This window comes from Musa acuminata, chromosome BXJ2-3, assembly GCF_036884655.1.
Source record: "Musa acuminata AAA Group cultivar baxijiao chromosome BXJ2-3, Cavendish_Baxijiao_AAA, whole genome shotgun sequence".
Taxonomy (NCBI): domain Eukaryota; kingdom Viridiplantae; phylum Streptophyta; class Magnoliopsida; order Zingiberales; family Musaceae; genus Musa; species Musa acuminata.
The window spans coordinates 25,985,483-26,013,339 of record NC_088340.1 but is presented as its reverse complement, the minus strand read 5'-3'; positions in this window follow the sequence as shown (position 1 = coordinate 26,013,339).

Here is a 27,857-nt window from a genome sequence, read left to right as displayed (position 1 = left end):
AAGCGGTGCAACCGCCAGACCCCGGAATTCTGGGAGATGAAAGTTTTGAGCTCGAAATTCAAATTGGGTTGGGGCCTATAAATACCCTACCCTTTCAGCAATGAAAGGGCAACCCAAAGGCACCGAAAGCTTGATCTTACCCTATGATTTTAGAGCTCAAAAGTGTTGTAAAGTCTAGAAGTTCTCCTCCCTCTTTTCTTCCAAGTTCTGATCTTTCAAGAGAGGAGAGAAAATTCTGTAAGGGTTGTCTCCTAATGTAACATCCCCCATTTCAAAAAAAAAAATTTAAAATTAGTAAATGCTTGTTTGTAAATATGAGGATTATTTAATAATTTTTTTATTAAATAATATTATATTAAAATTTATGGCTAAGGACCTAAGAGTAAATATTAAAATTTTGATATGATTTATAGAATATTCAGAATTGAGTAAATAAAAATAAAATAAAATAAAATGGAGGACATGTGTCATTAACAAGGATGAGCCACTTGCATTTATTTTAAAGTTGACACCTAAACCCCCATGCATGCTTGCCACCTCACTATTTTAGCATGAGCCAAACCTAAGTAATTTAAGACACCATTAAAAAGAAACTTTGCAGCCAGCGTTAGTTTGAGGAGAAGAAGAAGAAGAGAAGAAGAAGAAGAAGAAGGAGAAGAAGAAGATGATGAAACTTTGTTTGAGGTTTTGTATCATCTCCCTATATTTGGGAATCAAAATCATCTAAGGCAAGTGTTCTAACCCATCCTAGAGATAAATTTCGATCCTTGCTTTCACCTTGATTTTGAGAAAATTGGGAGATTATGGCTGCATGTAAGATATCTATGCCGTTTATACCTCAAATGTTGAATCTGAAATTTTTCAGATTTTGACCTTTCAATACTCGTGTGACCATAACTTTTTGCGCCAATTTTGTATTGAGGAAAAACCTCTTTCATACGAAAGGAGACTTATAGAAATTTCATTTGACATAAAAATTGAAAGATTTGGAGTAAATTTACCTATCCAAACAATTGAATGAAAAGACCTCATGTATTTGGTAAAATCGATACTATGAATTCTGACCTTTTGTTACTAAATTGCTCATAACTCTCTAGTGAAAATTCTGAATTATGTTAAATTTAATTCATTGGAAACTAGATTCAAATTATTTCTTTTGACTAATTTGGAAATTTTAAAGTATGTTTTCCTTCTGAAACATCTATTTAAATTGATTCTATCAATTCTGCAAAATAGAGATGATCAATTCTGACCTTCTGTTACTGAATTGCTCATAACTCTCGAGTAAAAATTCTAAATTATACAAAGCTTATTTCTTTGGAAACTAGATTCACATATCTTTCTTTTGACATATAATATAGAAATTTTGAAGTACGTTTGCCTTTTGAAAAATCTATTTAAATTGATTCTATCAATTCTGCAAAATAGAGATGATTAATTCTGACCTTCTATTACTAAATTGCTCATAACTCTCTAGAAAAAATTCTAAATTATGCAAACCTTAGTTCTTTAGAAACTAGATTCACATATCTTTCTTTTGACATATAATTTGGAAATTTTGAAGTATGTTTGCCTTCTAAAATATCTATTTAAATTGATCCTATCAATTCTGCAAAACAGAGATGATCAATTCTAACCTTCCTTTACTCTATTTGTTGTAACTTCCTGTTTTTAGTTCATCTAAAAATAGATTGATACAGCTTTCTAATGACACCCATTTTTAGTGAATTGGAGCATGCTTGGTTACTCAAACAATTCAGGAAATGTACCATTCAAATTCTATCAGAATTGAAAACTTTGTTGGGTTTTGCCTATTCAATTTTTATCCTATTGGAAATTTGATTTCTGCTAAATTCTTCTTCAATTGAGCTTTATATTAGTCCTTTGAAATTCTTGTATTGTTCGTCTTGAAATTGTTATATGTCTGAAATTTATTATGTAATGCTTTGTTTGCATTTCCTTATTTGATAAAGGCACATGCATATCTCCGTTGTTCCGCATGTGCTTCTGATATGTGTCAATGTTATTATTCATACTACCCTTTTGTACTCTGGTGTCTTATGGGATATTGTGAACCTTTGTCAGAAATGGTAAAGGAAGTTATGCTTAGAGCCCACGATTGCTCTGCCGGCCCCATTGACTTCACTCAGATGTGGGTGGATGGCGCTCCTAGACGTGGGAGACATATGCTTGGTGGTCATCCAGAAATGGATGAATCACATTATGTATGTGGTCCCACAGCGCCCTCTATGTTTTTTATATGATATCCAAAGCTTTGCTTATGAGTTTATATTTATGCTTTGGATAAAAAAAATGGAATGCATGCTACATCAAAAATGACATACAAGTTTGTGTTTATTATTCGGTTCACTTGTTATACTTTGAAGTGTTTCGTATGTCTTTGTTATGCTCCCAAACACTCTTACACCTTTGATATGCTCCTAAATGCTTCATGTGCCATTTGATACATGCCTAAATGTTTCTTTTGCCAATGAAATGCTCCAATTTCCTTTCTCCTATTCTTATGTCTAATGCCTATTTTCGAATAAGGTAACCCTTTGTGATTTTTTTTATATCTAATGAGATGATTCCAAATAAACGCTTGTATTTCTGCCTTTGTTATCTTGATACTATGCCTGCTTGAACTTCTCCTATCGCCATGGATACGTTAGTCGCTTGCTGAGCTCTTTATGCTCACCCCGTTGCTATATAAATTTTTCAGGGTAGCTTGTCACGCATTGAAAAGCTAGAATTGGGTTGAAGCAGTGAAAGACTAGAAGATTTTTGAGCTAATCTTTGTTGGATGATAGGTTTTTTTATTGTATAGTATACTTTACTACTGATGTAATGTTAAGGATATGTTGATACTTATGTGTTGTAAAAGTTTAAAGGACCGCTCATGTTTATGGAATGATACGTTTAGGTTGTATAAGGATAAGAACTCATGGTAAATAATTATCTTTTTGTGATTGTATATATTTCTACGATTATGGATTTGTGTTGTGGTTGATGTTTAGTTGAGTTGCCTTTAGATTTTGTGAATCTCTGAGTGAAGTGGATTATGATTTATGTAACGTACAGTTTTATGAATTGTGAATATCGATTTTGAATGATTCTTAGTATCCTCAAATTGTTAGATTGGATCCTGAATTGAATTGATGATGAATTATCATATTATTGATTTTAGATAGGGTCACACCTACTGAATGTGATAAATTCGGGGGGCGTGACACCTAAGCCCGTCAAAAGGAGTGCAACTGTAAAAGGGTGGTTGGCCTTCGCCTATTGAAGGAAGGCCTCTAGTGGACGTCGGTGACCTCGTCGTTGGAGGAAGCCAGAAGTGGATGTAGGTCAAGATTGACCGAACCACTCTAAAATCGTGGTGCTCTCTGGTTTGCATTTACTTTGAGCATATTATCCTTACTGCAAACCTCCTCAATAGCTTACTACCTTCTGCGCTTTTACGATCGTGTTTTAAAGTTCAGTATTTTCTGAATCGGTGTTTAGACGTAAATCAGTTTTATCGTATGAAATCATATTTCAATTTGCGCTTACATTGTGATTTCCATCGTAACTGCAAACTGCCTTTATAGATTCGCTTTAACTGCATCTTGCTTGATCATAAGTTAAAGTGATTTACGAATCGACTTTTCTACCGAAATCGCTCTTATCGAACGAATGCAGTTTTAATCGTTGAAAGTTTTCCGCTGCACTAATTCACCCCCCCCCCCCCCCCCTCTTAGTGCTCTTGATCCTAACAATTGGTATCAGAGCCCGGTATTTCTCATTTCGGATTTACACCAGAGAGAAATAGCTCTTCATAGCTTTCAAGAGGGCTTATCAGTTGTTCGTCCACCGTTGTTTAATGGATTGGACTACACTTACTGGAAAACTTGAATGAGAGTTTTCTTGATTTCTATGAATTTGGATTTATAGAATATTGTTGAAAATTGTTTTCAACTTCCCTCTAAATCGATGAACGAATGGTCGGATTTGGAGAAGAAGTATTTTTCTTTAAACGCAAAGGCTATGAATGCCTTGTTTTGTGCACTTGACAAAAATGAATTTAATCGCGTTTCGATGTGTGATTCAGCTTTTGATATTTGGAGAACTCTCGAGGTCACTCACGAAGGCACTAGCCGAGTGAAAGAGTCCAAAATCAACTTTTTGATGCATGATTTCGAGCTTTTTCAAATGAAGCCAAGCGAAACCATTGGTGACATGTACACCCGTTTTACGGATGTCGTCAATGGTTTAAGAGCTCTTGGAAAATGTTTTTTGGATTTTGAACTCGTGAACAAGATTTTGCGTTCTCTTTCTAAGAAGTGGGATTCAAAAGTAACTGCAATACAAGAAGCTAAAAACCTAAACAACTTACCACTTGAAGAACTAATTGGTTCGTTGATGATATATGAAATGGTGTACAATGCACATTATGAACATGATGAACAAAACAACCTTCCAAAGAACAGGAAGGATTTGGAACCCTGGACAAATGAATACCACTTGAGCGATGACTCAAGTGATGAGGACAATGATGAACTTGAACTTTGAACACTAAATCTTGATAAGTTTATTAAACAAAAATCTAAAATAAACAAAGAACTTGAACGGAGGAAGAGGCCAAAGAAGAAGAACACAAAGTGGGATGAATCGAGCTCCTCCGAAAATAAGGAGAAAATCAAGAAAGGCGAGGTGGCAAACTACGCCTTAACCGTTTTCAATGATAAGGTAATCGAAATCCCCCTGATTTATTTTGAATTTACTTAATGCTTTCATGATGTATTTTCTTTTTTAGTCTAGAATTAATTTTCTTAAATATTACATATTTAAAAATAAAAATACAAAAATTATAATCATGCTAGTAAATTCGAAAATGATAATATTACATATTTTATGATAAACAAACAAAATGATTTTGATTGAAAATATGAAATCATGGTTAAGAAATAATATTGTGTATCATATTTGATTAACATTGTTGAATGAAATCATGTTTGATTTGAAGTAATGCATAATGATGTAATGAAAATATTAAATGTTTTTGATACAATGATTGACAATTTTATGCATGAGATTTTAAGTTATACATGATGATAAGCATGTGTTATTTTCATGAGTGTATTTGAAAAACATATGGCAAAACCATGTCCGAATGCATGAAAGTGTTAAATTTCAGTTTTGGATTTTCTTGACCATAACAATTCATTTTTGAGAATCTATTGATCTAGATGGTTTTATGACGAAATTCATTTTTCGATCCTAAATGTTGATGCATGTTTTTATTTAACATAAATGAAAAAGCATGCTAACATGAAATCAAATACTTAAAAAAAAAGAAAAAATATATTATCAATGAAATCATGAATCTACCTATGTTATGAATTTTGTGAACCATAAAAGTGATTTTGATGATTTAAATTTGAAATGAGTTTTATCAAAATCATGATATTGATTTCTTGGAATAACATGAGATTACCTTTGATGATCATTTTGATGCATGGAATTTTGGATTCATGACTTGGTCTTACATTTGTTTATGAGATGGTTGAAATCTTCGTACCTTTGAATTCTTCCCTTCTCCTTTCAATTTTTGAATTTATGCATGTTATATGTTGAAGATTTAAAATCATGTTTTGGTATCATGCATATCTAAGAAATATTGATGTGACAAATTGAATGAGTTGAAAATGAATGATGATTTTTCTCTTCAATATAACTTGTGATATTTTTAATATAAATCATCATATTGATTTCTCGACATTCAATACATGAGATTTTATTATAAATCAAAATTTCTCATTAATCGATCTTCTACGATTTTACTTGATATTCTCTAGAGAGGAGATTTTCTAAATGAATCATGATTTTTCCTTGTGAGTTCTTGGAGTTATTACTTGATTTTCTTTTAAAACAATATCTCTTCTTTGTACTCCTATGATTTTTCTTGATATTTTATTTAAAGAAGATATTTACTATATAAATCATGTCTTTTGGTATTCAAATGATTTTATCCTTCATGACATGATTTCTTTGTATTTATGGCTTGCATGGCTTGAAATGTTTTGGTATGATGCATGCAATGATGAAATATTCATGAAGTTAAAATGATGCATGCAATACTTATGATAATGATGTACATGATGTATTTATTGCATATGATGTGTATCATGAATGCTTTAAATGATGAATGTTTGGTATCATAATCAATATGTTGATAAATACTTAAAAATTTTAATATCTGAGTATCATGTATGATATGCCTATTAATGATGATTGATTTATTTTTCGGTATCGTGCATGAAAAATATGGTTTTTGAAATTGTGTATGTTTTAATTTAAATATATATAATGATGCACAAATAAGAATGATACTTACCTTTGTCATAATATGAAAATTGATATAAGGGTCTTCCCTTCTTTTTGACAATAACAAAGGGGGAGCAAGAATTTCTAGCATGGACATCATGAAAAGAGGCAAACTAACTAGCTTGCACAATTCAAGATGAAAGCAAAAATTGCACTTCTCAAAAGAGAAGATGCAAATGTAACATTTGCCAAATTGTTTGCTTGCCTCATATAAAACATTGTCTCTTGCTAGTTTGGCATTTTGTTAGCTTGCACTTTGCAAAGAAAGCAAAAATTACACTTCTCAAAAGAGAAGAAAGAGCTTGTTATCTTGAACATCACAAGCTTGCCTATCTTAAGAAACAAAAATTACAAAAGTGCTATCTTGCCTATCTCAAGAAGCAAAACTTGCAACTTGCACATTGCAATAAGAAGCAAGAATCATGAGCTTACACAAGAAAGCTATCTTCCATTTGTTTTCGAAATTTTTGCTAGCTTGTATATTGTGAAACTTACATATTGTAAAAATTGCTAGCTTGTAGTCTAAAGAGAAGCAAAAAGTTGCTATCTCAAAAGAAGCAAATGTGCTATCTTGCCTATCTCAATAGGCAAAAATGCTAACTTGCACATCTAGCAAAACTTAACAAATTTGCATATTTCAAGAAGCAAGAGTTGCTTTCTTGAACATCTCAAAACTGCTAGCTTGCATGTTCTAAAATATTATAAAATTTGCTTGCTTGATGTCGTGGAACTTGCTATCTTACTACCTTGCATATCTATGATGATAGCAAAATTGCATGATGATACTATGTTTTTCATGCAATGAGTTGAACCTATATAACAAACACTTGATTGTGGTACTTCTCCTTTTTGTTGATGACAAAGGGGGAGAAGTATGATGTTATGCATAAGTCTATGCATAAGTTCATGATGACGTATTGCAAGTATTCATGATGAATATTGCAATGACTTGAATTCAGTTTGAATTCAAGGTTCTATCAATATGGCATATTGATAGGGGGAGTTTGTTTAAACTCCGGGAGTTAAGTTTAACTCCGTCATCAATTGGGTGTCATTATCAAAAAGGGGGAGATTGTTGAATCACGTATTTTGATGATGAAACCAATTGATAATTGTGTTTATGTTTTAATCTGCGACGTAGGATACTTCGATCAGGATGAGACAATTAAAATAGGAAAAATCATGTTATGCCGAAGGAACATGTTAGAAGATTGGACGTCGGGCCGGTGGATCGGTCGACGTATCGACAGAAGGCTTTGGGTCGTGGACTCGGGCATCGGGCCAAGAAGAGCGGGTATTATGCCAAGGATATCAGAGTTGCGGAGTTAACTGGCCGATTGGGCAATAGGCCGCAGGAGAAGACGATGCGCTAAAGAATCGGACGAATCATCGAGTGACCAATGACATGCCGGACAACTTGGTTAATTGCTTAGGATTAATTGTCTCGATCAAAGTTTTGTTTTACATGGGTAGGATTAACTATGATGGAAGTAAGACATGCAGTAGGAGTTACGCTGGAGTCAAGACTATGATCACATTGGGAGTTCGAGAGTTCGACGGAAGTCCGGACGGTCATCGGAGGTTCTGCGGGAACAAATCCGAGAAGTCTAGGAGCTTGCCAAAGAAGCTCGTCGAAACTCGCCAAGTGGATCGTCGCAAGTCCAGGAGTTTGCTGAAAGTCTGCAGGAGCATCACCAAGGGTTCATCGGATGATCGACGGAAGTTCGCCGGAAGCTCGTCGGAAGAAGTGATTGACGCACCAGAGCAAGTTGCAGTAAATGTCCTAAGAAAAATCATAGTTAGCACGCTGATTAAGTTAGAAATGGGAGGCGATCCCATTAACTTAATCTTGGGGCAATTGGGCTCTTGATAGACCCAAATTGGGCCGAATGAATCAGCCCATTCGGACCCAGATTACATGGCCAGAGGTGGCACTGCCTAGGTCGGCGGTGGCACCGCCCAGGGCTCAGTCTTCGAGCTATGGTTGGGTGGTGCAACCGCCTATGACAAAGGTGCAACCGCCTGAGCTCAATCTCCGAGCTCTAGCACGAGGTGCAATCGCCCCTGACAGGAGGTGGTACCACCCAGAGGCTCAGTCTTCAAGCTCTGCCAGGCGGTGCAACCGCCCCAGTCAAGCGGTGCAACCGCCAAACCCCGGAATTCCGGGAGATGACAGTTTTGAGCTCGAAATTTAAATTGGGTTGGGGCCTATAAATACCCCACCCTTTCAGCAATGAAAGGGCAACCCAAAGGCACCGAAAGCTTGATCTTACCCTGTGATTTTAGAGCTCAAAAGTGTTATAAAGTCTAGAAGTTCTCCTCCCTCTTTTCTTCCAAGTTCTGATCTTTCAAGAGAGGAGAGAAAATTCTGTAAGGGTTGTCTCCTAAGCTCGTCAAAAGGAGTGAAACTGTAAAAGGGTGGTTGGCCTTCGCCTATTGAAGGAAGGCCTCTAGTGGACGTCGGTGACCTCGTCGGTGGAGGAAGCCAGAAGTGGATGTAGGTTAAGATTGACCGAACCACTCTAAAATCGCGGTGCTCTCTAGTTTGCATTTACTTTGAGCATATTATCTTTACTGCAAACCTCCTCAATAACTTATTGCCTTCTGCGCTTTTACGATCGTGTTTCAAAGTTCAGTATTTTCCGAATCGATGTTTAGACGTAAATCAGTTTTATCATACGAACATCATATTTCAGTTTACGCTTACATTCTAATTTCCATCATAACTGTAAACTGCCTTTATAGATTCGCTTTAACTGTATCTTGCTTGATCATAAGTTAAAGTGATTTACGAATCGGCTTTTCTACCAAAATCGCTCTTATCGAATGAATGTAGTTTTAATCGTTGAAAGTTTTCCACTGCACTAATTCACCCCCCCCCCCCCCTCCTCTTAGTGCTCTTGATCCTAATAGATCCATCGATCAATAATGATACTCGGCTATGTCTGGAGTTCCCCTTGGGTAGTCATATTTGGTGGATGGCTTTGGGCTATCTCCAAGCACCTATTCACCACTTTGTTAGGACTCTAGCTAGGAGAGTCCTAATTAAGAGGGACATTCATGTAAAACCTACCTAAGCTGACCCCTATTAAAGAGGTGAAGAGGCCGACTAGGGTTAGGAGGTTGTTTCTTAAAGAAGAATTAGGAGTTTTAAAGGAATAAGAGTCTTGAGTAGGAGTCCTATTAGGAGTTGGTTAGAAGTAAGAGTCTTGAGTAGGAGTTCTATTAGGAGTTAGGGTTTAGAAGCCCTATAGCCATATATTCCTCCTCTTTTCATAAGCAATAGATGAATCTTTTTTGTAGCCTTTGAGTAGCAACTTGGAGGGAGGAACCCCTATAAAGTTCCAAGGAGGCCGATCCCCTACAGAGATCAACCCCAAGTTTAGAATATGCAAGGGTTCTAACACCTGGTATCAGAGCAGCATTCTTGACATCTCGCTGCCCTTCCATAGCTGCCCAAAGCAATTCCCACAATTGCTTAAAAGATCATCGCCAAATTCCATCGTCATCTCCACCACCGCGGATCATCCTTTGATCTCCCCGTGAATTGCAACAGGTTCTGGTTTCCTACCTTACTACTGCTGCAATTTAGTTATCTTTATTCGAAAATCTAAAAAAAAAAAATTTCCAAAATTGCTGCATAAACTTTTCTTCGCAAAGTTTTCATCTCTACGATGAAAGATACATTGCAAAATTCCAACCGCATAGCACAGATTGTTTGATTTTACTACTACATTTTTTCTATCCAAATCTCTACGAAATTTTTATGATTGCTTTGACACTTCATAACAGTAGATTTTCCTTTGGTTTTGTCAAAAAATTCTCAATATAAACTATTAATCTTTTACGTCTAATCTTTTATATTTGAAAATCTGTACTATAAAATTTCAGCCGCATAGCACTGCTTTTTTTATCTTGATACTATGTTTTTTCTATCCAAATCTCTACAAAATTTTTATGTTAGCTTTGACACTTCCTAATAGTAGATTTCCCTTTGGTTTCATCAAAAAATTCTCAATATAAACTACTGATCTTTTACGTCCAATCTGCTACACTTGAAAATCTATAATGCAAAAAATTTCAGCTGCATATTGTTGTCTTAACCCATCTACTTATAATTTTTTTTGAATAAAATTTCTTATACACTTCATAGATCATCTTGGCTTCCATCTAAGAATGATGTATTAGGAATTCATCTCTAAAAATGATTTTGTGTTGTTGTAAATTTTTATCGTAAACTACTAAAATTTTTTGATGAGAATTCTACTATCACAACTTGCACCAATTTTCATGTTGTTACTACCAAAATTTTCTTAATTAAATTGGACATCCTTGCTATCATATAAACTAAGATATTGCTATCAATTCCCTCCTTAAATCTCTCAAGATTTTGGTGGAAATTTCGTCGAGAAACTACTATTTCTTCGACGATAATTTTGTTCTTACAAGACAACACAATTCTGCAGCAAATTTCCACTGATTTCTATCAAACCTTTGCTGCCATCTACCACAGATCTAAAACATTCATCCACCGCCCTAAAACATAAACCACACCCTCAAACTACACCCATAACAGCCATAAAATAAGTCTAAACTGTAGCCTACATCCACCAATCCACCAACCCTTTCGACTTTCACTTCTCTCAACCTATACATGCCTTTAACCTGACAACAAAAGAGAGATCTTAATATCACAGATTTGAAGACATATACTATAGCATCTAAGGAGATAATCAAAGCTAAATTCGAAGCCTTTGAGGCCCAAATGGAGGATAATATTCGGACTCTCTTTACCGAACTCAGTTTGGGCCGACCACCAAGCCCGAAGAAATCACATCAGGGAGAGAGCTCTAACCAATCGCACCAAGCCTGAAGATATAACTTTAAAGAGAGGAGAAGCTCTATGACCAACCCCAACTATCCATGCATGAAAGTGGACTTCCCTAGATGGGAAGAAGGAGACCCGATTGGTTGGATCTCGTGCATGGAGCGATATTTTCGGTACCACAAAATTGCAGACGTATCTATGGTGAAAATTACAGCTATACATCTTGAAGGGGATGTCATATAGTAATTTGACTGGTTTGAACATACTTATGGAGTTCTTTCATGGTGACAATTCAAAGAAGGACTACTGATCCGTTTCGGACCAATCGATTACGAGAACATTGATGGACAACTAGCAATGATCCGACAAACCTCCACCATTCAAGCGTACCAAACCAGGTTTGAAAGGTTATCTAATCAAACTCATGTTTGGTCTCAAAAATAGTTATTGGGGACCTTCATTGAGGGCTTGAAGTCGGAGATCCGGGAAGAAGTTATAGCGCGACAACCGTACACGCTTAGGGTAGCCATCTCTTTCGCACGATTTCAAGAGGAGCGATTGAACTATGAAGCCTAAAGGACTAGGGTTGCTCCTCAACCAGAATGCTGAAGTATTCAATCCCACCTACTATCGACCGAGTCCCTGCACTAAAAAGGTTGACAAGAGAAGAGCTTCGGGAGCGATATGCGAAGGGGTTATGTTGGCATTGCGACAAGCCGTGGAGCCGTGAGCATCGCTGTAGTAAAGGGAGACTTCTTATGATTGAACCAGTAGAAGAAGAGGTCATTGAACATCTAGAAGAGAGTCTTGAACATGAAGAAAAAGATGCAGAAGAAGAGCCACAACCAACCGAAGTTACAGTACATGCACTAGCCGACTGCTCAAACCCGCAAATGATAAAAGTTGGAGGCCTTCTCAAACAACAATCGATCATTGTTCTTATCGACACGAGCAGCACTAATAACTTTCTAAAGAGTAAGGTTGCTGTCCAGATGGCCTTACCTATCGAGAATTATAGTAGGTTTGATGTTAAGGTCACCGACATATGGATTTTGAAGTATGATCGTAAGCGCCCGCGAGTGAAACTATTGCTGCAGGACCAAGATATAATTTTATATTTCTTCCTCCTCCCTCTTGATGATCATGAGGCCATACTTAGAATTAAATAGTTGATGACATTAGGTAATGTTTCTTGAAATTTTATGCAACTAATTATGAAATTTTACAGTAAGAAGAAACAAGTGATACTGCATGGAAAACATGGGGGCGACGTAACAACGATTTGCACACAACAAATGGAGAAGGTTTTGCATAAAGTATGTAGTGGCTTTTTGGTACAACTTGAGCAGCAAACTAAGAGAAAGCTAATAGAATTTGAAGATCTAAATCTACTTCCTTTGCTTGCTGAATTTTCAGATATATTTGATGAACCGCATAACTATTAGGACTCTAGCTTTGAGAGTCCTAATTGAGAGGGACATTCATGTAAAACCTACCTAAGCCGACCCCTATTAAAGAGATGAAGAGGCTGGTTAGGGTTAGGAGGTTGTTTCTTAGAGAAGAATAAGGAGTTGTAAAGGAATAGGAGTCTTGAGTAGGAGTCATATTAGGAGTTGGTTAGAAGTGGGAGTCTTGAGTATGAGTCCTATTAGGAGTTAAGGTTTAGAAGTCCTATAAATAGTCATATATTCCTTCTCTTTTCACAAGCAATAGATGAATCTTTTCTGCAGCCTTTGAGCAGCAACTTGAGGGAGGAACCCCTATAGAGTTCCAAGGAGGTCGATCCCCTAAAGAGATCAACCCCAAGTTTAGAATCGGCAAGGGTTCTAACACCTGGTATTAGAGCAGCGTTCTTGGCATCTCGTTGCCCTCCCACAGCCATCCATCAACCCTCCACAACTGCCCATAGCAATTCCCACAATTGCTTAAAAGATCGTTGCCAAATTCCGTCGTCATCTCCTCCACCATGGATCATCCTTTGATCTCCCCGTGAATTGCAACAGGTTCTGGTTTTCTACCTTACTGCTGCTGCAATTTAGTTATCCTTATTTCAAATTCCCAAAAAAATTATTCCTATGTTGCTGCATAAACTTTTCGTTATAAAGTTTTCATCTCTATGACGAAAGATACATTGCAGAATTCCAACCGTATAGCACTATCTGTTTGATCTTGCTACTATGTTTTTTCTATCCAAATCTCTATGAAATTTTTATGACATCTTTGACACTCCTAACAGCAGATTTACCTTTGGTTTTGTCAAAAAATTCTCAATATAAACCATTGATTTTTTACGTATAATCTGCTATACTTGAAAATCTGCATTGTAAAATTTCAACCGAATAGCACTATTTGTTTGATCTTGATACTACGTTGTTTCTATCCAAATCTCTACGAAATTTTTATGATAGCTTTGACACTTCCTAATAGTAGATTTTCCTTTGGTTTCATCAAAAAATTATCAATATAAACTATTGATCTTTTACGTCCAATCTGCTATACTTAAAAATCTGTACTGCAGAAAATTTCAGCCGCATATTGTTGCCTTAACCCATCTATTTGCAATCTTTTTTAAATGAAATTTCTTATACACTTAATAGATCATCTTGGCTTCCATCTAAGATTGATCTATTGAGGAATTCATCTCTAAAAATGATTTTGTGTTGCTGCAAATTTTCATCGTAAACCGTTGAAATTTTTCGACGAAAATTCTGCTATCGCAAATTGCACCAATTTTCTTGCTGTTATACAACCAAAATTTTCTTGATTAAATTAGTAATCCTTGCTGTCATATAAACTATGATTTTGCTATCAATTCCCTCCTCAATTATCTCAAGTTTTTGGTGGAAGTTACGTCGAGAAACTGCTATTTCTTCGATGACAATTCTGCTCTTACAAGACAGCACATACTTGCTGCAACTTCCACTGATTTCTATCAAACCTTTGCTGCCATCTACCATAGATCCAAAACTTTCATCCATAGCCCTAAAACTTCACCAAACCACACCCTCAAACTGCCCCCAAAATAGCCACAAAACAAGCCTAAACCGTAGCCTACATCCACCAATCCACCAACCCTTTCGACCATCACCTCTCTCAACCAATACATGCCTTTAACCCGACAACAAAAGAGAGATATTAACATCACAGATTTGGCGGCATATACTATGGCATATGAGGAGTTAATTAATGCTAAATTTGAAGCCTTCGAGGCATGAATGGAGGATAAAATTCGGACGCTCTTTACCGAACTCAAATTGGGCCGACCACTAAGCCCGAAGAAATCATATCAAGGAGAGAGCTTTGCCTAATCACACCAAGCCCGAAGATATGACTTCCAAGAGAGGGGAAGCTCTATGACCGATCCCAACTATCCATGCATGAGAGTGGACTTCCCTAGATGGGAAGGAGACCCGATTGGTTGGATCTCGCGCGCGGAGCGATATTTTCGGTACCACAAAACCGTAGATGCATCTATGGTGAAAATTACAGCTATACATCTTGAAGGGGATGCTATACAGTGGTTTGACTAGTTTGAACATACATATGGAGTCATTTTATAGTGACAATTCAAAGAAGGACTGCTGATACGCTTCAGACCAACCGATTACAAGAATATTAACGGACAACTAGCAAAGATCCGACAAACCTCCACCATTCAGGAGTACCAAACCAGGTTTGAAAGGTTATCTAATCAAACTCGTGATTGGTCTCAAAAATAGCTATTGAGGACCTTCATTGAGGGCTTGAAGTTGGAGATCCGAGGAGAAGTTAAAGCACAACAACCGTACACGCTTATGGCAGCCATCTCTTTCGCACAATATCAAGAGGAGCAATTGAGCCATGAAGCTCGGAGGACTAGGGTTACTCCTCAACCAGCAATATTGAAGCCCTTAGCCCCCCCTACTATCGACCGAGTCCCTACACCAAAGAGGTTAATAAGAGAAGAACTTCGGGAGCGATATGAGAAGGGGTTATGTTGGCATTGCGACGAGCCGTGGAGCCGTGAGCATCGTTGTAGTAAAGGGAGACTTCTTATGATTGAACCAATAGAAGAAGAGGTCATTGAACATCTAGAAGAGAGCCTTGAACGTGAAGAAGAAGATACAGAAGAAGAGCCACAACCGACCGAAGTTACGGTACATGCACTAGTTGGCTACTCAAACCCGCAAACGATGAAAGTTGGAGGCCTTCTCAAACAACAATCGATCACTTTTCTCATCGACACTGGCAGTACTAATAACTTTCTAAATAGTAAGGTTGCTGTCTAGATGGTTTTACCTATCGAAAATTGCAGCAGGTTTGACGTTAAGGTCGCCGATGGATGGATTTTGAAGTATCATCCTAGGCGCCCGCAAGTGAAATTGTTGTTGATCATGAGGCCTTACCAAGTGATAATTACATATTTCTTCCTTCTCCCTCTTGATGATCATGAGGCCATGCTCAAAATTAAATGGTTGATGACATTAGGTGATATTTCTTGGAATTTTATGCAACTAATTATGAAATTTTATAGTAAGGAGAAACAGGTGATACTGAATGGGAAACGTGGGGGCGACGTAACGATGATTTGCACACAACAAATGAAGAAGGTTTTGCATAAAGAATGCAGCAGCTTTTTAGTACAACTTGAGCAGTAAACTAAGGGAGAGCCAATAGAATTTGAAGATCCAAACCTACTTCCTTTGCTTGCTGAATTTTCATATATATTTGACGAACCGCACAACCTATCTCTTACCTGTCGGTATGATCATTATATAACGATTCTTTCAGGAAAACCTCCAGCAAATACTCAACCATATCAGTATCTATATCTCCAAATGGTTGAAATAGAAAGGATTGTAAAAGAGATGCTCGAAATAGGAGTTATTCGGCCAAGTTGCAACCTCTACTCTTCACCGATGCTACTTGTACGCAAGAAGGACGGAACATGGCGAATATGCGTTGATTACCGAGCTCTCAATGGCATAATCATCAAAAACAAATACCTTATTCCAATAGCAGATGAATTGCTAGATGAAAGGGAGTGCAAATCTTCACAAAGCTGGACCTTTGATCCGGGTATCATCAAATACGAGTGTGCGAAGAAGACATACCGAAAATCACCTTTTGAACACACAACAACCATTACGAATTTTTGCTTTCTTCAACAGAAGGTGAAATATCTTGGGCATATCATATCAGAGGAAGATGTGGTAGTGGACCCCTTTAAAATTGGAGCAATGCAAAACTGGCCGACCTCGAGAAACATAAAATTGCTACATGGCTTTCTTGGTTTAATAGGTTACTACCACAAGTTCGTGAAAAACTATGGAAAGATCAGTGCACCACTTACTTCCTTACTGGAAAAAGATGTCTTCCAATGGTTGGACAGAGCCTCCGCTGCCTTCGACAAACTTAAGGTAGCCATGATGACGACGCCGGTGCTAACACTACCAGATTTCAACCGACCCTTCATTATTGAGGCCGACGCATCTGGAGTCAGAATTGGAGTCATTCTCATGCAAGATGGTCGACCACTCACATACACTTGTAAGACATTATCTCTCTCCCATCAAAATAAGTCAACATATGATAAGGAGATGCTCGCCATTGTGCGCGCAACAACGAGGTGGAGACCCTACTTGATTGGTCGACGATTTCAAATTAAAACCGACCATAAAAGCCTCAAGTACTTTTTGGAGCAAAAGATATCATCCCTTGAGCAGCAAAAATGGGTAACAAAACTTCTTAGATTTGATTATGAAATAACTTACAAAAAGGGGAAAGAGAATGTTCTTGTAGATGCGTTTTCGTAGCTACCCGAGCAAGCTGAAGTTTCGGCCATTTCACTTCCGACCAGCTACTTCCTTAAGGATATTAAGATGGAATGGCAAGAAGATTCAGAGACTAGTAAGATTATAAAAAAATTGGAGGAAGCACCAAGCTTCGTGGCTCATTACAATTGGGACTCAAAAGAATTACACTATAAGGGATGCATTATGCTTGTGACAAATTCTACTTGCATCTTCACAAGCAGATTTTGGACAAAGTTATTCCATATGCAGGGTATTAAATTGAAAAGGAGTACAGCATATCACCCACAAACTGATGGCCAGACGAAAGTTGTAAATAGGTGCTTGGAGACAGCCCAAAGCCACCCACCAAATAAGACTACCCAAGGAGAACTCCAGAGCCAGCCAAGTGCTATTATTGATCGACGGATCGTGACTCGACGACGATGACCCACTAATGAAGTGCTAATACAGTGGGCAAACCTACCAATAGAAGATGCCACTTGGGAGAACTATGACGACTTGAAGATCAAATTCCTAGAATTCATGAATCATTAGCCTCGAGGACAAGGCAGATTTGAAGAGGGCGTCTGTTAGGACTCTAGCTTGGAGAGTCCTAATTGAGAGGGACATTCATGTAAAACCTACCTAAGCCGACCCCCATTAAAGAGGTGAAGAGGCCAGCTAGGGTTAGGAGGTTGTTTCTTAGAGAAGAATAAGGAGTTGTAAAGGAATAGGAGTCTTGAGTATGAGTCCTATTAGGAGTTGGTTAGAAGTAGGAGTCTTGAGTATGAGTCCTATTAGGAGTTAGGGTTTAGAAGCCCTATAAATAGTCATGTATTCCTCCTCTTTTCACAAGCAATATATGAATCTTTTCTACAGCCTTTGAGCAGCAACTTAGAGGGAGGAAACCCTATAGAGTTCCAAGGAGGCCGGTCCTTTAAAGAGATCAACCCCAAGTTTAGAATCTGCAAGGGTTCTAACAATAACTTACCTCTTACCCGTCAGCATGATCATTATATAATGATTCTTTTAGGCAAACCTTCAGCAAATACTCAGCCATATCAGTATCTACATATCCAAAAGGATGAAATAGAAAGGATTGTAAGAGAGATGCTTGAAATAGAAGTTATTCGGCCAAGTTGCAACCTCTACTCTTCACCAGTGCTACTTGTATGTAAGAAGGACACAACATGGCGAATATGCGTTGATTACCAAGCTCTCAATGGCATAACCATCAAGGCTAAATACTCTATTCTAGTAGTAGATGAATTGCTAGATGAAAGGGAGCATAAATCTTTACAAAGCTGGACCTTCGATCCGGGTATCATCAAATACGAGTGTGTGAAAAAGGCATATCAAAAATCGCCTTTCGAACACACAACGACCACTATGAATTTTTGCTTTCTTCAACAAAAAATGGAATATCTTAGGCATATCATATTAGAGGAAGGTGTGATGGTGGACCCCTCCAAAATAGAAGCAATGCAGAATTGGCCGACCCCGAGGAGCATAAAATTGCTATATGGATTCCTTGGTTTAACAGGCTACAACCATAAGTTTATGAAAAACTATGGAAAGATCAGTGCACCACTCACTTCTCTACTAAAAAATGATACCTTCCAATGGTCGAACAAAGCCTCTGTTACCTTCAACAAACTTAATAAAAAGAGTATTCTCCTGAAGGATCATCAAAACAAATCATAAATGCTGAAAGTGAGTCTCAAGTGAAGGGCTGTAAATGAGAATATCATCGAATTTTACCAATACAAATTTATGAAAAAAGCTCCAAAAAATATTGTTCATGAGACTTTGGAAGGTTGAAGGAGCATTAGTGAGTCCAAAAGGCATTACAAGGAATTCATAGTGGTCGTTATGTTTGCGGAATGCAGTTTTTGGAATGTCATCTTCACATACCCAAATTTGGTGGTAACCAGATCGGAGGTCCAACTTCGTGAAGACTCGAGCTCCTTTTAACTCATCAAAAAGTTCATCCACTATTGGTATTAGGTACTTGTCTTTGACAGTGATGCCATTTAAAGCTCGGTAGTCGATGCACATCCGCCAAGTTCCGTCCTTCTTGCGTATAAGTAGCACCGGTAAGGAATAGGGGCTATAACTTGGTTGAATCGCCCCTGTTTCAAGCATCTTCTTTATGATCATTTTAATTTCATCCTTCTAGAGGTGAGGATATTGGTACAGCTGAGTGTTCACTGGTGTCTTGCCCGGAAGGATTGGAATTCGATGGTAATGTTGCCGAGTAGGAGGAAGACCGCGTGGCTCAGTAAAAATGTCAGCGAATTTAGCAAGCAATTGGGTGAGATTTTGATCTTCAATTTCTATTTTCTTCCCCTCTGGTTGCTGCTGGAGATGCATCAAAAAGTAACCATTTACCTTATGCAAAACTTTCTCCATTCATTGGGTCAAAATGGTGATTACGTTGCTTCCATGCTTCTCGTGTAGGATGATCTGTTTGCCTTTGTAGTAGAATTTCATAATTAATTTGGAGAAGTTCCAAGAGACATCACCTAGTATCATCAGCCATTCTCTGCCAAGCATGGCCTAATAGTCATCAATTGGTAGGAGGAAGAAGTCGGTAATAATTTATTTGTCTTGCAGTAATAGTTCCACCTGCGGACATCTTAGGTTGCACTTTAGGATTCTTCCGTCAGTGACTTTTATGTCGAACTTGCTACAACCTTTGATGTGGAACATCATCCGAGTAGAAACCATACTATTTAGGAAGTTATTAGTGCTGCCCATGTCGATGAAAATAGTGATCGATTGTTGTTTGAGAAGGCCTCCAACTTTCATCATTTGCGGGTTTGAGTAGCCGGCTAGTGTGTATACCATAAAGTCAATCGGTTGTGGCTCTTCTTCTGCATCTTCTTTTTCATATTCAAGGCTCTCTTTTGGATGTTCTATGACCTCTTCTTCTACTAGTTCAATCACAAGAAGTCTTCCTTTTTTATAGCGATGCTTGCGGCTCCACGGCTTGTCATAGTGCCAACATAACCCCTTCGCAGATCGCTCTCAAAGCTCTTCTCTTGTCATCCTTTTTGGTGCAGGGGCTCAGTTGATAGTAGGGGGGGCTGAGGGCTTTGGTATTTCTAGTTGGGGAGTGACTCTAGTCGTCCAGGCTTCATGGTTTAATCGCTCCTCTTGAAGTCGTGCGAAAAAGATGGCTGCCATAAGCATGTATAGTTGTCACACTTTAACTTCTCCCCAGATCTCTGGCTTCAAGCCCTCAATGAAGGTCCCTAATAGTTTTTTTTTAAAACCAATCATGAGTTTGTTAGGATCGGAGTGGCACTAAGAGGGGGGGGTGAATTAGTGCAGCGGATTAAAACTTTGATTTTAACAAAATCTTTCGTACGATAAGAACGGAACTTGAAAAGTTTAACTTGAAAGCGTATTCTTAAAGTTGCGCAGTAAGAGTAATAAGGAACTAAAGCAGTAAGAAGATTTGCAGTAATGTAAATGACAATAATAAAATGCAAACCAGAGATTACGCCGATTTTTAGAGTGGTTCGGTCAAATGACCTACTCCACTTGCGAGGCCCCTCTTCGATGAGGCTCCCACCTTCCACTAGCAAGTCTCTTGAAATGGAAGGGTAAACACCCCTCTTACAACCTTTAACAAGCAGCTCAACCTCCTACAAATTTTCAATAAGAAAGAAGGAGGAGAACTCTCTAGCAAATTGAAAACAAGACTTGCTAAGACTTTCTAAGACTTTTCTCTCAATCAAAATGCTTCTCAAAAGTTGTAACCTCAGCTGAGATTTGAGGGGTATTTATAGGCCTCAAGAGGATTCAAATTTTGGGCTTCAAAATTTGAATTCTCTTAGGGTTCCCGGTGTTGGAGGTGCCACCGCCCAGCCAGGCGGTGCCACCGCCCAGCGCTCGGGTGCTAGACGGTGCAACCGCCCAGCCAAGGAGGTGTCACCGCCCAGCTCTCGGGTGCTGGGCGGTTTCACCGCCCAGCCAGGCGGTGCCACCGCCTAGCTTTTCGATTCATTGGATTGGCTTAATTTTAGCCCAAACCAAATCTGACTTTGGGCCCAGTTGGCCCCTAACCAGGATATAGGATTATCTCTTAATCCTAATCCTAATTACACGTGAACTATATAACACAAAAAAAACATCCTAAGCAAGTTTTTTAACCGCGAACGTCGAGTCTTATTCCGGCGAGCTTTCCGACGAACTTCTTCCGACGGACTCCCTGCAAGCTCCCAATCTTTGTGATGACTTTAACGAGTAGCTGAGCCTTCTCGGTGATCTCTGCGAGCCTCCGACGATTTTTTCGGCGAACTTCCGACACGTTCCCGATTTCTTCTCGGTTGGTTCCGGCAGCATCTCCGGTGATTCTTTGGTCTCTTAAACGTCCATCGAGCTCGACTCCGGTATCCTTGCTTTATGTTTTCTGGTTATCGTAGTTAATCCTGCACACTTAACTCAATAATATGGATTAGATCAATTAACCCACCAATTGATTATATCATCAAAATCCGAGATTCAACAATCTCCCTCTTTTTGATGATGACAATCAATTGATGACGGAGTTAAACATTACTCCCCCTATCTATATGCCATATTATGAGAAGATAAAAAACACTTGAATTCCATCCCATTGGATTCAAGCATAACCCGATAAGTTCTAATCGTAGAACTTATCGTTATCCTCATTAAACAATAGTAAGTACGAAACTTCGATGAAAATCATAAGTTAAATGATAAGGGACGAATTTTGCTACGACAGAAGATAAAGATTTTCAATATAAATTTCATGATATCAATCTTGTGATATTTTCAAGGATTTGCAAGTCATATAAGACATTCATATCACACAAGTTTTTGTAATTCAAATTAGTCATGCTATCGTTCTGGTGTAAGTCATCACTTAATATAAGACATTCATATCACACAAGTTTTTGTAATTCAAATTAGTCATGCTATCGTTCTGGTGTAAGTCATCACTTCTCCCCCTTTGTCATCAACAAAAAGAGACAAGCCAGCTAATTGATGATCATAGAAAAAGGTTTAGCATTTATCAAAGTTCATCATTCAAATTTGCTAGGAATAGTTTATCCAAAAGACATCATCATCTATGTAGATTAAGACAGTAGTTATCTAAAAGGAAAGATCAGTTATCGTTTAATCGATGACAAACTTGAACTTGTTTTTAAAAGCAAACAGAACAGAATAAAAAGATACATCAATTTAATCCTTAGGAGGTAATCCACAGTGCTGATACATGATATCTATTTTTTCATTCATCTGTCGTAGTGTCTTCAAAATTTCAACTTGTTGATTCTGAATTTGTTCTTGTGGTGATTTGATCTGAGATAGCTCCGCCATAATGATATCTTCAGAGGAGGAAACAGGAGCTGAAGGTGTGCGCCAAAGGGACTAGGAGGAGGAGATTCATTTCCCATAAGAATTGGTGTTTCGGGTTGTTCTATTGGTGTAGGAATTGGATCCGTCCTTCTAGGCTGCCTAATCCATATGCCATTGCTAAAAGTGCACCTAAGTTTTTTCAGCAGGTTTTTATTTATTATGTTATATCGATCATTTTGAATAGATTCTTCATCGAGTGGAATGCAAATGTCATAGGCATGAAGAATTCTAGTGATTAACCTCTCGCAATATAGTATCTTTAGTCATAATATCCTGCATGTGTTGCCAAATTAAGCACCCAAAACAATTATGCTGACCGGTCATAATCCAATACATGGTTCCTATGTCTATTTGACTTATTTCGTCAAGATGAAATTGTTTGGGGAATATGATGCTTGTGATAATATGATGAAGAATTTTAGAGTTGAAAGGCAGTAAGTGTTCACAGCTCTTGGGTAGGAAGTCAAGGTTTGGATTTGCAAAAATCGTTTTCACGGCTTCGGCATAGGTTGCTCCTATTTTCTTGATGTCCCATTTACCTTTAAAATAGCATCCCCTATCTTTTTCAGTTATGCCAATTAGCTCACAAATGGTGCTGTCAAATATTCTAATGGGTGTTCCTAGAAGGTAAGTGCTTAGGCTATCGTTGTCCTCATATAGGTTGGCACAGAACAATCTAACTAATCGCGGATAGATTGGTTCATCTATTTGTAGTAGAGGTAGAGCTTCTAGGTGTGTAAACCACCTAATGGGTTCTAAGTCCTCTAGTTCATCCAAATCAACGTATTTTCCCTTATGGACACATCGTGTTTCAAATTTTGGAAAGCTAAGGGCTACCTCTTTTGATCTAAAAAGGTCATGGTTATATGAATCTCCTTCAATCCTTATTCCTTTTGATCTCTTAGGAGCCATTTTCTAGACAATATGATGATGAAATTGTGAAAAATAAGCAAGAGAAAGAGAAAAGAAAAGAGGGATTTCAAGTGTTACCTTGTGAAGATTATGTTGAGAGATGGAAAGCTTGGACCACCAAGAATCCTTCTCCAATGTTTCTAAGAGTTAGAATGAGGGTTAGAGGGAATGGGAGAGGTTTTTTTGAGAGGTTTTTCTTCGGGTTGGGGGCGGTGTCACCGCCGGCCCTAACCCCTCGGGTTAAAAGGGTTACTCGGTCGGTGTCACCGCCAAACTGGTCGGTGTCACCGCCTGGCGCCTGAGCGCCAGTCGGTGCAACCGCCGGATCTGGCGGTGCCACCGCTAGCATCACGCGGAGGAAAGAAAAAAAATTTTCTTCCTTCCTTTTGTTTAGCTTCTTCCCTCAAGATCATAATTTATACTTTAATGGATCATTTTGAATTGAAGAAGAAGGAAGAATTCAAATTCATAAACGAAGGGAAAAGAACGAGTCCTTTTTGTGAAGTTCATTTTAGGGACAATTTAGCATGCCTAATTCCCTTCGGATGAATTCAAATTGGTCTTCATTCAAAGCTTTTGTAAATATATCTGCTAATTGATGCTTTGTGTCAATGAATTCTAGAACAACATCATTGTTAAGAACATGATTGCGTATGAAATGATGCCTAACGTCGATGTGCTTAGTTCTAGAGTGCTGAATTGGATTTTTAGTAAGGCATATGACACTAGTATTATCGCATTTTATGGGAATATTTTCAAGGTGAATTCCATAGTCTTCTAATGTATTTTTCATCCAAATTACTTGTGCACAACATGCACTTGCAGCAATGTATTCGGCTTCCACCGTAGATAGTGCAACTGAATTTTGTTTCTTGGAAGTCCAAGAAACAAGTGCATGTCCTAAAAATTGGCATGTTCCGGATGTACTTTTTCTATCTATCCTGCATCCGCCAAAATCGGCATCTGCATAAGCTATTAGATCGAATTTTTTAGATTTTGGATACCACAATCCTAAATTTGGAGTTCCTTTAAGATACCTAAATATTCTTTTAACACTCTTAAGATGAGATAATTTAGGATTAGATTGAAACCTAGCGCAAAGTCCTACACTAAACATAATATCCAGTCTAGTCGCAGTGAGGTAGAGTAGACTACCTATCATTCCCCTATATGTTTTTTGATCGAAACTTTCACCATTTTCATCCATATCTAACTTAGTCACGGTACTCATAGGGGTGTTTATTGCTTTTGAATTATCCATGTTAAATCATTTTAACAATTCTAATGTATATTTAGATTGGTTAAGAAATATACCATCACTAAGTTGTTTGATTTGTAATCCCAAAAAGAAAGTTAATTCACCCATTAAACTCATTTCAAATTCAAGACTCATACATTTGGCAAATGATTCACATAGTGATTCATCCGAAGAGCCAAACACAATATCGTCAACATAAATTTGCACAATAAAAAAATTATTTTCAAAATGTTTAATAAACAATGTAGTATCAACCTTGCCTTTGGTAAAATTATTTAAAATAAGAAAGGAACTAAGCCTTTCATACCAAGCTCTAGGAGCTTGTTTTAAGCCATAGAGAGCTTTAGTCAATTTGAATACATGATTAGGAAGAAGAGAATTTTCAAATCCGGGAGGTTGTTCGACAAATACTTCTTCGGAAATAAAACCATTCAAGAAAGCACTTTTAACATCCATTTGAAATAGTTTAAAATTATTACTACTAGCATAGGCAAGGAGCATCCTTATGGCTTCTAATCGAGCCACGGGAGCGAAGGTTTCTTCGTAATCGATACCTTCTTCTTGGTTGAAACCTTTGGCCACTAATCTAGCCTTGTTTCTAACCACGATACTATTTTCGTCTTGCTTGTTTCTAAAGACCCACTTAGTACCTATGACTAAGTGGTCACTTGGTCTAGGAACAAGCTTCCATACCTCATTCCTCTCAAATTGGTTCAATTCTTCTTGCATTGCAATGACCCAAAAATCATCTTTTAAGGCTTCGTCAATGCATTTAGGTTCAATTTGAGAAAGGAAAGCGGCGTTAGCACAGAAATTTTTGAAAGAAGAACGAGTTTGAACCCCTTTTGATGTATCTCCTATAATTTACTCTTTTGGATGAGCATCAACATACTTCCATTCTTTTGGTAAAGAAATTTCGGAAGAAGATGCATTCAAATGGCTATTTTGAGGAGAGGGTTCATTTAAATTCAAATTATCAAAACCAAAATCATCATCAAAATCATTTTTCTTTAAATCAGAAATTTCATTAAAAACTACATGAATAGACTCTTCTATTACTAAGGTTCTTTTATTAAAAATCCGAAAAGCCTTAGAAACGGAAGAGTAGCCAAGAAAGATGCCTTCATCGGATTTAGCATCAAATTTACCTAAGGCATCCTTTTCATTTAAAATAAAGCATTTACAACCGAAAACTTTAAAATAAGAAATATTTGGTTTTTTGTTATTCCATAATTCATAGGGAGTTTTTGATAGAGATGGTCTTATTAGAACCCTATTCATGATGTAGCAAGCCGTATTTACGGCTTCGGCCCAAAAATATTTGGGTAAACTATGTTCATTTAACATAGTTCTTGCCATTTCTTGTAGGTTTCTATTTTTTCTTTCAACTACACCATTTTGTTGAGGATTTCTTGGAGTTGAGAAGTTGTGATTGTATCCATTAACTTCGCAAAAATTTTGAAAGTCATGGTTTTGAAATTCACCACCGTGATCACTCCGAATTGATGAAATCATGAAGCCTTTTTCGTTTTGAGTGAGTTTACAAAATTTAGAGAAACACTTAAGCAATCACTTTTGTGAGCTAAGAAATAGGTCCAAGTGTATCTAGAGTAGTCATCCACAATCACAAAAGCATATTTGCTTCCACCTAGACTTGTTGTATCAATTGGTCCAAATAAGTCCAAATGGATCAATTGTAATGGTCTAGTGGTGCTAATTTGATTTTTTGGTTTGAAGCTTGTTTTTATTTGTTTGCCTAGTTGACATGCATCGCATACTTTGTCTTTAATAAACTTTATATTTGGAATTCCTCGTACTAATTCTTGAGATGAGATCTTAGATATTGTTTTCATGCTTGCATGGCCTAATCTCTTATGCCAAAGCCAAGCATCATCATTTACGACGGAGAAACACATTTCATTACTTAGTTCATCAAGATTGATGGTATAGACATTATTTTGTTTTAAAGCAATCATACTCATATTATGATTTAGTTTTTTAATAATGCACATATTTGATTCAAATTTAACGATGTAACCTTTATCGCATAGTTGACTAATACTCAAGAGATTATGTTTCAATCCATCAACTAGTAAGACATCATCAATGGAAAAATTAAATTTGTTACCAATAGTTCCCTTGCCAATGATTTTGCCCTTGTTGTTGTCTCCGAAGGTAACGTACCCTTCTTCTTTGCTAGTGAGCGTAGAGAAATGAGATGGATCTCCAGTCATATGTCTTGAGCATCCACTATCGAGATACCATCTCTTGCTCCTAGCTTGTGGGTTTGTCTACAAAAGAGGATGATTTTTAGGTACCCATTTGATTTTGGGTGCCTCAAAAATTGACCCACTAACTTTGTTATTTATTATTGAATTCTTTATAGTTCCTTTAGGAACCCATATTAATTTTTGTGAACTAATTTTCCTAAATGGGCATTTGTAGGCAATATGTCCGGATTTGCAACAAAAGTTGCTTTTCATATAAGAGGAAACATGTAATGTAGGTCCTTTTATGAAAGTGGTAGGATTTTGATGTAATCCTTTTACAAATCCAATTCCATTTCTATTTGCGATGTGACCCTTGTGTGCAAGGATCATATCTAATCCTTTGCTACCAACCTTAAACTTGTTTAAGGTTTCCTTAAGAAGCAAATTTTCATTTTTTATTGCTTCTAAGTGCTCACACTTAGAGCATGGAGGAGTTTGAAGACTATCAAACTTATCTTGTAGCAAAGCATGCTCTTTCTTTAAGATACTTAACTTATTGCTAACAGTTCTACATTCATCAAATAATTCATGAAAAGCGATAGATAGTTCTTCAAAAGATAAATCTTCATTAAATAAATCACATACCTCTTCTCCTAACGCCATTAGCGCGTAATGAGCAACTTGCTTGGTGTAGGACTCCTCTTCTTCGGATGCGCTTAAATCATCCCACGTTGCCTTGAACGCCTTCTTCTTTGATGTTCTCTTTTTGGCTTGAGGACGATCGTTCTTATAGTGTCCCGGTTTTTTGCATTCATAGCAAATCACTTGGTCCTTCTTTTGTTCAAATTTATTTTTTGTATTATTTTTAAATCTGTTCTTTCTTAAATATTTTTTAAATTTTTGAGTCAAAAGTGCAATGTCATTGTCACTGTCCTCATCACTTGATGTTCCTTTCAAGTGGTCTTCTTGTGATTTGAGTGCCATATCCTTCCTGTTCTTTGGAAGGGAGTTCTCGAGCTCGTCATGAGCTTGACATGTTATTTCGTAGGACATTAGAGACCCAATGAGTTCTTCAAGAGGGAATGCTTTAAGGTCTTTGGCCTCTTGAATGG